The sequence below is a fragment of the Arachis ipaensis genome, chromosome B05 (assembly GCF_000816755.2).
Source record: "Arachis ipaensis cultivar K30076 chromosome B05, Araip1.1, whole genome shotgun sequence".
Lineage (NCBI taxonomy): Eukaryota > Viridiplantae > Streptophyta > Magnoliopsida > Fabales > Fabaceae > Arachis > Arachis ipaensis.
Window position 1 is genome coordinate 21,565,205 of NC_029789.2, and position 12,450 is coordinate 21,577,654.

Below are 12,450 nucleotides of genomic sequence, written 5' to 3' on the forward strand. Positions count from 1 at the left end.
TAACTAACTTTTATTAAGTTATATATATATATGGCACCTAATTATATATACCTGCAACTTCTTGATTGTATATGATTGCTTCCTTACGTACAAAACAATATGCAATTATCAATTTTATAATCAGATTTTGAACCTATTTTATATATATACGAAGATGGTTTCCATTCATTTTTCCAACAAATTACGTCACAACCTAAACTTCCGTTATTATTATTATTAGAATTTACTCATTCTCCATGTTAGAAACTAGATGCAAAAAAACTGGAGAAGGGGTTTGTGTATTATTGAGTGTATTCAAATTGTTTATTCAAGTTGTCTATTCAAATTGTCTAGAATGATACAATATAAAAGGTATTTATAGGTGCTAAAAGAATCGTAATAATAAAGACGTAATCTCTTATAATAAATATTCAGATATACTAAATAATACAATTGATCCTAATTGATCCTAATTATATTCTAACATCCTCCCTCAAACTCAAGTGACAACTTGAGTTTGAAAGTTAAAACTGTTGGAATTTTCTCAAAATTCCTTAACCCAAAGATCATCCATGTTAAATCATTAAGAAAGAAAACACTGGATGCGGAAGGGTACCTGAATTCATAAATATGAATCATACGATCAGAAGAGTTTGGATCTTGTGGTTCTTTCGATCTTCCTCAACCAAAGCCTTCTGTATTCTTAGGTGGCTGAACTGTAACTCTTTTGATGGGGAAAGAGCAACAAAGGCGGCTTTGGTATATTGGGGACCGAAACCCTGAAGGTCTATTTATATTTGAGCATGACACCCATTAAACCCTAAAGCCCAAATAAAATAGTATCTAGAGCCCAAAAGATAATTAATATATCTAAAATCCAAAAAAGATCATTATCTAAGGAACAAAAGATAATATCCGGTTTTATTCTCATTTAATTTCAAATCAAAAGTAATAATGACTTATTCAATTTATTATTTATAACAATAAATGAGATCACCATTATATAAGTCATTTAATTTGAAATAGCATAATTTGTGATTATAATTAATATATGTATTGCCCACAAATAAGTTAGGAAATTAAATAATTTCCTAACAATCTCCCACTTGGGCTATACATATATTCTTTCTTGACATAATCACATCTTATAAACTTTATGCGCGTATCTGAATGTTATTTCTCTCATTACTTTAACAATCTGGTCTGTCTCATACGTTAGATATGGAACTACCGCAGCTTTTATCACATTAAATCCCGTGACTAAACCACGCCAATCACCATCCTAATATACTTAACGACATAGATCAAATTTGGATGAGTAATATGGAAATTACATGCCAAGTGATCTCATGCATGTCTATTTCCAGCTGGTCCAACTTTATTGAGATCAAACACAATATAAATATTACAAAATGAACATTTCACATAACATGAAATAAACCATCAACTTAATTCTGCAGAAAAATAATTCAATATCTGTCATAGGACATATATCATAAAATAAACTCCCACTAAACCAAAGCATCACAAATATTGACACTCATCCGAGCAGTGTGCTCTTTGAAAGACTTTAGGGATCAATTCCTTGGTTAATGAGTCTGCTAGTATATACTCTGTTCCTATATGTCCTATGGAAATCTATTTTTTTTCTTAAACTTTCTCCTTAACAACTAAGAACTTGATATCTGTATGCTTCGATTTTGTCAAGCTCTTACTGTTATTGGAGTATAGTACTGCTGACTTATTGTCACAAAATATCCTTAATGGCCTTTCAATGTCATCTACTATATGAAGCTCAGTGACAAAGTTTGGCAACCATATGCCATGAAATCGAAATCGGAATCAGAGTACCTAATGATCTCCAAATTTTCTGATCTCCAATAAATAAGCATGTAATTCTTTGTTCGCTTTAAATAACGCATTATGCGTTTAACAGCTATCCAATGATCCCTGTCCGGATTGCTCAAGTATCTATCCAACACTCCCACTATAAATGATATATCGGGATGTGTGCATACTTGAGCATACATTAAGCTCCCTAGTGCTGATGCATAAGGTTTATTATGCATTGCTGTCCTCTCAAGATCATTTTAGGGCATTGCTTGAGACTGAACTTGTCTCCTTTAGCTACAGGTGTGTGCATTGGTCTACAACTTTTCATGACATATCTACTTAAAATCTTTTTGATATAGTTATTTTGTGATAATCCAAGAATACCTTGAGAGCGATCTCTTAGTATCTCGATTCCTAATACAAAAGAGGCATCACCAAGATCTTTCATTTCGAATTTGTTCGATAGAAATTTCTTAGTTTCATGCAACAAGCCTATATCGTTACTGGCAAGTAGAACGTCATCAACATGTAAGACCAAAAGGATGTATTTACTCCCACTGAACTTGTGGTATACACACTCATCTATGATATTTACCTCAAAACCATGAGGTAATGACTTGATGAACATGTGATACCATTGACGGAAAGCTTGTTTGAGACTATAGATGGATTTTCTCCTTTCTCTATTGGATCTCCTTAATGACACTTCTTGAGGTTGTTGAGCTTGCTGTATGGATTGGGATTGAGGAGGATTCTCATTATTTTTCTGTGCTGTAGCAGTATCTTGAGCAACAACGATATTCTCATTGTTCTCTTGTACTGTAACTGAATCTACAGTAGGATTCTCATTGTGCTCTTGTACTATAACTGTGTCTTGAACAATAATAGGCACAAGGACCTGATCATTGTCAGTTACAGAATCCTCATCAAAAGCAACATTTCTAATATTTCCTTCCCCCCCAAACTCAACACCCTTAAGAAATCTCGCATTTTCCATTTCAAAAAATAGACCTTGATGTAGGATTGTAAAACTTGTACCCCCGTGAACGCTCAGCGTAACCAACAAAGTAGCAACTAATTGTTCTTGAGTCCAATTTTCTTTCATGCGGGCTATAAGGTCGCGGCTCAATTGGACATCCCCAAGTATGCAGATGCTTTATACTGGGCCTTTTTCCAGTCCAAATTTCATACGGAGTTTTGTTAACTGCTTTGCTTGGCACCCTATTAAGGATGTACACTGCGGTCTTTAAGTCTTCTCCCCAGAGTGATTCAGGCAAGGAAGAATGACTAATCATACTTTTCACCATGTCTTTAAGAGTTCGGTTCCTTCGCTCTACAACACCATTCATGCTAGGTTTGTCTGGCATAGTGTATTGCGGAACAATACCACACTCCTCTAGGAAAAGAGCAAAAGGCCTGGGATGTTGCTCACCTGAACCGTCATATCTTCCGTAGTATTCACCACCACGATCAGATTTGATAGCTTTAATTTTCTTTCCAAGTTGAAGTTCAACTTCAGCTTTGAAAGACTTGAAAACATCCAAGGCTTGGGACTTTTCATGAATTAAATATAGATACCCATAACGAGAGTAATCATCTATGAACGTAATAAAGTACCGTTGTCCATTCCAAGAGACAGTAGGAAATGGGCCACATATATCGGTATGTATCAGTTTTAAGACATCTTTAGCTCTCTCGGCACCTAATTTTCTTTCCTTTGTCCTTTTCCCCTTTATGCACTCAATGCAGACTTCAAAGTTCACCAAATTTTGGGGTCCAAGAATTCCATCCGACACGAGCCTCTGAATTCTCTGTTTAGAGATGTGACCTAGGCGTTTATGCCATAATGATGCCGAATTCTCATTTAGTTTTTGTTTTGTACCCGTTTGCAGTATTTCATTATTATAGGAATTTAAGTCAAGCCTATATAGATTATCCACCAAATAACCAGCGCAAATATTATTCGAATTATAAAAGAGACTGACTTTATTGTCTCCGAACGAACAAAAATAACCTGATTTGTCCAAACGAGAAACAAAAACCAAATTCCGCCTAAATGATGGTACATAAAATGTCTCTAATAAATCCAAGTAAAATCCACTCGTGGAACATAATCTAAAGGTTCCTATAGCTTCGACTGCAACTATATTGCCGTCTGCCACATAGATGTATCTTTCAGCATCACTTGGCGGTCGGCTCCACAGGCAACCCTGCATAGTAACACTTACATGAGTAGTAGCAGCAAAATCTACCCACCAAGTATCAATAGGTGCATAACTTAAACTAGCCTCAGAACAAACGAAAGTAAGAATTATACCTTTCTTTACACGCCAGGTAGCATATTTGGTACAATCCTTCTTCATGTGTCCCACCTTCTTACAGAAGAAACATGTTGAAACTTGATCCTATTTCTTAGCCTTTTTCTGCTGAGAAGACACATCCGCAGTGGTATTACACTTTCTTTTATACTGAGAAGATGAAGCCATGTGAGCATTTTCAGTCTTATCTTGCTGTAGCCTCTCTTCTTCTTGCACACAGTGAGATATAAGCTCATTTAAGGACCAAGTGTCCTTCAGAGTGTTATAACTCACTTTGAATTGTCCAAAGTGTGCAGGAATGGAAATCAAAATGAAATGCATGAGTAAATCTTCAGACAACTCTAACTTTAGTGCTTTCAATTTTGAAGCAAGATGAGACATTTCTATAATGTACCCCCTTATGTTCCCTTTACCTTTATATCTCATGGAGACAAGTTTGCTCAAAAGACTACTTGCCTCCGCTTTTTCATTCTTAGTAAAGAATTTTTCAACATCTTTCAGGAACTGTTTAGCATCTTTATCCTCAGTAATTGAGCCCCGAAATGCCTCAGGAATTGAGCGTTTCATGATCATAATACTCATTCGATTGGATCTCCCACTTCTCTATTTTAACCTCATTGAGATTTTCTGGAGTGGAAGTGGGTTTCTCCTCTCGAAGAGCTATATCTAGATCCATACAACCGAAGACAATTTCTACGGTATCCTTCCAAACTTTAAAGTTTGAACCATTCAGCATGGGAATACTGCTAATTTGTGCAGAAACATTGGTAGCTAAAGCCATAGTTTCTAGATTAGAACAAAAGGAACATGCAGTAAACATTAGTTGAATAATGGGAAAAATCCATATTGAGATATCTAGAACAACATTAATTTTTAATCTTTGGATAGAAAAATTAACTGTAAGTGATACTCTCATTGCAGTAATCAAATATTGTCAAAATTTCTGTCACACATGAAGCCTTTCTTTGGACTAACTTAATGCGCACATGGAGACTTAAACTTCGCAACCTATTTATTACCGCATATATTTTCTATTAATTGGCCAAACAATAACCTTCCTTTGGGCCGATTGTTGACCGCATAATTAATAGAAAATAAACAAAAGCGTGCAATGCTTATTATTTGGCCAAACAATAAACTTCCTTTGGGCCGATTATTGTTCGCATAAATGATAAGCATTACTTTATTCTTAATTAGTTACCCAAATATGTATTTACCATCAATATGTGTATGTAATTCGGCCAAATACAGACCTTCCTTTGGGCCGACCAATATTCGCATGAATTACATATCACCATATTCCTAATGTTTTAAATAAATCAATTTTCACAAAAGAAGATACTTTAGCAGCATAATGTTCAATCAATTTATTCCAAAACCAAATCTTTATAAAATAGATGGGTATACTAATCCAAATTGTTACTAGTTTCTTTAGGTAACAATTAAATAATATTTTTTTATTATTCTCTTCTTTATAAAAAAAAATAATCCATGAACAAATAATAATAAAAAAAAGTATCTATGTCTGCATGATTATTATCCACACATGTATATATTACTTGATCATGTGTCAGAACGCATTGCATTTACATGTACGAAACATATTACTTTAATGAACAAATAAATCAATGTATAAAGAAAGTACTCGGAGTCCATGTATGCACATTAAAATAAATAATAAACTCATCAGATCCATAAAATTAAGTTGATCCAAAAGGAGAACAACGACGCAAATATATATTACTCCAATATTTAGGATCGAGATACAAACAAAAAATAGTATGCACATATATAAAAGAATGTAACATTTTTTTTAATATACTTTTTGTATTTTTTATATGCTCTTCATGTACTATTTGTGTATTCTTTATGCACTTTTCATGTACTATTTTAGTTTTATTAACATGTGATACGCAATTTAAAAGCAGCACATATTTGAATCTAATTTTACAACCTCAAATTAAGATTCAAATTAAAATAAAATAAATTTATAATTTCTTAATGATTTAATCATAGACAGCTCTGATACCACTTGTTGGAATTTTTTCAAAATTTCTTAACCCAAAGATCATCCATGTTAAATCATTAAGAAAGAAAACACTGGATGCAGAAGCGTACCTGAATTCATAAACATGAATCATACGATCGGAAGAGTTTGGATCTTGTGGTTCTTTCGATCTTCCTCAACCAAAGCCTTCTGTATTCCTAGGAGACTGAATCGCAACTCTTTTGATGGAGAAAGAGCAACAAAGGCGGCTTTGGTATATTGGGGACCGAAACCTGAAGGTCTATTTATATTTGAGCATGGCACCCATTAAACCCTAAAGCCCAAATAAAATAGTATCTAGAGCCCAAAAGATAATATATCTAAAATCCAAAAAAGATCATTATCTAAGGAACAAAAGATAATATCCGGTTTTATTCTCATTTAATTCCAAATCAAAAGTAATAATGACTTATTCAATTTATTATTTATAACAATAAATGAGATCACCATTATATAAGTCATTTAATTTGAAATAGCATAATTTGTGATTATAATTAATATATGTATTGCCCACAAATAAGTTAGAAAATTAAATAATTTCCTAACAAAAACAACGAAATAAAGAGAAAAAAATTGCATAAACTGATAAAACGAGTGCAGACGGAACTGCCGGAAGGAAGTGCAGACGGAACTGCCGCTAGTCTGAAGGAAGCGCATACGGAACTGCCAGAAAGAAACACAGACGAAACTGCCACAAGAAAACACAAATGGAACTGTCACGAGAGGCAGACGGAACTGTCACGAGAGAACACAAACGAAACTGCCACGAGAGAATGCAAACGGAACTGCCACAAGAGAACGCAGACAGAACTGCCACGAGAGAACACAGACAGAACTGCCATGAGAGAACGCAGACGGAACTGTCGAAAGAGAGCGAAAACTATATGATTTCTTCATGAGAATAGGTAAGCAGCGGATGACAATGGTGTTTGATCATTCGACTCGAAAAAATATAAGACAGAGAAAGTAGGCTAGTCGGTGAGGTGAAAAAGTATCAAAGGAGTGACAAAAGGTAAGGAAAAATGGCATAGAAAAAAAAGTGAAAAAACTACGGTGATTTCACCGCAAGGAAAACAACCTATCATCTTCAAGGAGGATACCATGGCTCTGATACCATGTTAGAAATAAGAGACTGAGAGAGTAATCTGAAAAGTATATTATTGAGTTTATTCAAGTTGTCTATTCAAATTGTCTAGAATGATACAATATAAAGGGTATTTATAGGTGCTAAAAGAATCGTAATAATAAAGACGTAATCTCCTATAATAAATATTCAGATATACTAAATAATACTAATTCATCCTAATTATATTCTAATACCCCACATTGAGATACAAAGAAAAGCTCTATTATTCTTTGTTAATAAAATCATCACCACAATTCAAAAAATTTGAATAGTTTTTGATCACCTGAGTTATGACTTATGAACCATTAATTTGTGAATTTAATTTTGTACTTATAAGTTTATTATAAATTATTTTATAAAAAATAACAAAATGTCATAGATTAAGCTTCAAAAATCATTTGTAAGAAAAAAGAGAGATAAGAAAATCCTAATAGAGAAAAAGAGTAATCTTCTGCACTTCTAAGAAAAAAATTTGTGCTTTCAAAGTGATGAACAAGACGGAAAAAACGAGAGAACAGAGTAATGGATTATTAGTGATTATCAACAACAAGAAGCATTAAGTCCAAGGAGAAAAAAACAAATTAAAAAGAAGCACGATTAGTTTACCATGGAAAGGAACAAATGCGTGGGGTTTTGCTAAGCCATGATTTATCGTCGTTCTGCGAAAAGAGTTTCTCTCACTACAATTGGAGTTCTAGGTGAGGAGCTAGGTTTTGGGATAACCAAAATTGGGGTAATGACGGGTAATAGTGGCTAGAGGGAGAAGCGCAAACAAAAATTAGGAATTAAGCGGGTAATGGCACGAATACTCTAAACTGCCATGGAGTAAAAGTAACTCGCCGCCCGTTACATACTTTAGAGGCGGTTGTTTTACACCGCTAGAATGTGTAAAATGGGACAACAACGGTGATGGTTCTATTTAATCTCGTTCAAGAAATAGCTGTTGGAATTATAAATTGTTGTAGTGATTTGTGCTTTAAAGTGTATGGATATTGAAAACACATATAACTTTTTCTTAATCCACCTATATCCTTCGAGAGTAATCATTTATGAAGGAGACAAAATAATTTATTCCTTCTAATAATATTACAGGTGATTTTCACACATTAGAGTGAATTAAGTTTAGTATGTGCTTACTTTTGATGCACCTTTTAAATTTTATCTTGTGTTATTTGCTTGTCACGCCATGCTCACAGAAAAGTAGATTTATCAATTTGATCCTAGGAAGAATATTGCTATTTGCAAGAACTTGTAGATCACATCCTAGCATGTGGCATAGCCTGCAATGCCACATCATCGACATCTCTTCATGATTTACACATGCAGCAGCCACTTTTGCGTCTTGGACTATGTCTTCAAAGAGTAAGTAGAGATTGGTTATTAGCCTTTTGGCTTGAACACTATTTAACACTTTTAAGATTCCACTTTTAATATTAATTTTGTGGAGCTTTTTTCGGTGGAAAAAGATCTTCTAGTCCTTAAAGGATTAGGTAATAAAAGAAATTAATAAAAAAATATGGAACCGGTTCACAAATAATAAAAAATAACATTTGGGGCAAATTTGGAGAAAAAACTTATGAACAATTAATTTGTGAATTTAATTTTGTACTTATAAGTTTATTATAAATTATTTTATAAAAAATAACAAAATGTCATAGATTAAGCTTCAAAAATCATTTGTAAGAAAAAAGAGAGATAAGAAAATCCTAATAGAGAAAAAGAGTAATCTTCTGCACTTCTAAGAAAAAAATTTGTGCTTTCAAAGTGATGAACAAGACGGAAAAAACGAGAGAACAGAGTAATGGATTATTAGTGATTATCAACAACAAGAAGCATTAAGTCCAAGGAGAAAAAAACAAATTAAAAAGAAGCACGATTAGTTTACCATGGAAAGGAACAAATGCGTGGGGTTTTGCTAAGCCATGATTTATCGTCGTTCTGCGAAAAGAGTTTCTCTCACTACAATTGGAGTTCTAGGTGAGGAGCTAGGTTTTGGGATAACCAAAATTGGGGTAATGACGGGTAATAGTGGCTAGAGGGAGAAGCGCAAACAAAAATTAGGAATTAAGCGGGTAATGGCACGAATACTCTAAACTGCCATGGAGTAAAAGTAACTCGCCGCCCGTTACATACTTTAGAGGCGGTTGTTTTACACCGCTAGAATGTGTAAAATGGGACAACAACGGTGATGGTTCTATTTAATCTCGTTCAAGAAATAGCTGTTGGAATTATAAATTGTTGTAGTGATTTGTGCTTTAAAGTGTATGGATATTGAAAACACATATAACTTTTTCTTAATCCACCTATATCCTTCGAGAGTAATCATTTATGAAGGAGACAAAATAATTTATTCCTTCTAATAATATTACAGGTGATTTTCACACATTAGAGTGAATTAAGTTTAGTATGTGCTTACTTTTGATGCACCTTTTAAATTTTATCTTGTGTTATTTGCTTGTCACGCCATGCTCACAGAAAAGTAGATTTATCAATTTGATCCTAGGAAGAATATTGCTATTTGCAAGAACTTGTAGATCACATCCTAGCATGTGGCATAGCCTGCAATGCCACATCATCGACATCTCTTCATGATTTACACATGCAGCAGCCACTTTTGCGTCTTGGACTATGTCTTCAAAGAGTAAGTAGAGATTGGTTATTAGCCTTTTGGCTTGAACACTATTTAACACTTTTAAGATTCCACTTTTAATATTAATTTTGTGGAGCTTTTTTCGGTGGAAAAAGATCTTCTAGTCCTTAAAGGATTAGGTAATAAAAGAAATTAATAAAAAAATATGGAACCGGTTCACAAATAATAAAAAATAACATTTGGGGCAAATTTGGAGAAAAATAACCTTGTTATTTACCATACACTACTCCTAAACATGTCAATTGGCAAACTTTTTGGAGATCATAGTCTTCTATTACGACAGCTATTTCTAGTTCTTGCAATTATAAATTGATCTATATAATGCAGATGTCATTTAATCACAAAAGTGATAGGAATACTATGGGAGACACTTGCCAAAAAAATAGGGAACACTTTTGGCATGTGGTTAGTCGTAAAGGTGAAGCCTTTACAATTGAAAAATTCAAAAAAAAAGTGCGATTTGAATGGCTACTAGAAGATTCAAATTGAGTCCGACTTGGCGGTGTTAGTGGTGGCGGTAACGGCGACGATGAGATATTGAAAGAAACTTCCAACAAATGCTGATTTCGAAAGCAAAGGTATTGAAAAAAGGCTAACCGGGAGTTTGAACAGAAAAGTGAGGAAGGCGAAAGAAAATGCAACACCAACATCTCCTTCATGCGGTGGTTTTACGGTGTCTGTTCATGAAAATTGAGTGAATCAAAATTTAAGAGGAAAATGCAAAAAAAATATTTTAAAGAAATTTTATGGACAATATGCTCAACACGCCAAAGAAGATGGATTTGCCATTGAAATGAGTTTTGTAAGTACAGTCACGGAATATTTGGATTGCAGTGAGTGTTGGGGATCTAAGTTGGGGTACCGTGTTGAAAATGGGTGTCTGATGGGGAATTGGGGATGAATACTAGCAATTAAGTTTTTCTTTTTTAAATTATAATTAATTATTATTATTATTATTATAGCTCTTTACCAACCAAACCGTAATGTACCGGTTTATAATTAAGATAAGTATGGGGTCATATGTAATTATAGGTAATTTATATACAAATTCAATCTGAACCACATATTAAGAATATTTTTACTTAATCCTTAAAGGATTAGATTATTCTTTTCCCACCAAAGACATTCCCTGATTTTGTACTTTTTGAACATCCAAGAGCCCAACAGACAATAGATTCTTTTTTAGGCCTTTTACATATCTTATACCTTGAATTGTACATATGGAACCACGGAATATTTTGATTTTAATAGTACTAATACCCATAATTTTCAAAGCATGATTATCTCTCATGAGCACAAATCTTAATGAAACCGGTTCATAGGTGCTAAACCAATGCCGATGCAAAGTCATGTTATACGTTGCAGCATAATCCATCAACAAAACATCAATCAGTCGTCCACTACCTTCATGACCTATCGCTGCTTCAATGCACAAGATGCTTCTATCATCAGAGATACTTGTAATACATCCTTGTGAGGTTGTTGTATCAGGAAATTTCTGTACTTTTTTTATTTAACCAACAATCTTTTTTCTAGTGTCCTTTTTTATCATAATGATAACACCTCTTTTAAGACTTTGATTTATTACGATAATGACTCCCACAAAATTTTTGTTTGTTTTGAACCTTCTGTTCGATTGTCTTTATTTTTACGCTTACTCTTTTTTTTTTTTTTAAATAGCGGTAACAACATCATCAAATCGAAATTAATCAATAATATTGTTATTAGTGATGTTAATGATGATTTGATTATATGAATCTAGTAAGTTTTGAAGAATAAGTTCGACACGTTCAATTTTTTTTCAATTTGACCGTCCATAATTGTAAGTTGTGAAAACTCAGATTATTGATGTGTTCTGTGAATGACGTAAATAAAAGTAACACTCTTTTATATGTATATAAACGTAACACACTTTTATATGTATATAAACGTAACACACTCATTAAAAATTATTACACACTCACACTTTTGTTACACACTTTCTCACTCTCTACAATGCACGTTACACACACACACTCACTTTTGTAATTGTTACACCTCTGCTCACTTATATTATACTCAGACACTAGCTAATTATTCACTCACTTGTCACACACCCAACACTCAGGAACATATATCTATCTCATGGTTTATTATTATAGTAGTACATGCTTAATTAACATGCTTCTGGTGGTGCATATCATTACCTGAAAGATTATCTTTTATATAAAATTTCTCTGCCAAAAACACTGCTACTACATATCATAAAATACTCTTTTTTTAATAATACTTTTGCATCTTCACATAGTATGCACATACTTCTTTTATTTCAACATTTAAAGAAAACAATTAAATTAAACTCATACAAATTATGATACATTTAACATAAAACAAGATACATTCCACACAAGATAAAATTACAATACTAATTAGCCACTAAATCAAGCCGTATATATTATTTGTGTAAAAATATATGTATTATTTAATTTATTTTTAATATATATTTTATACGAATAAT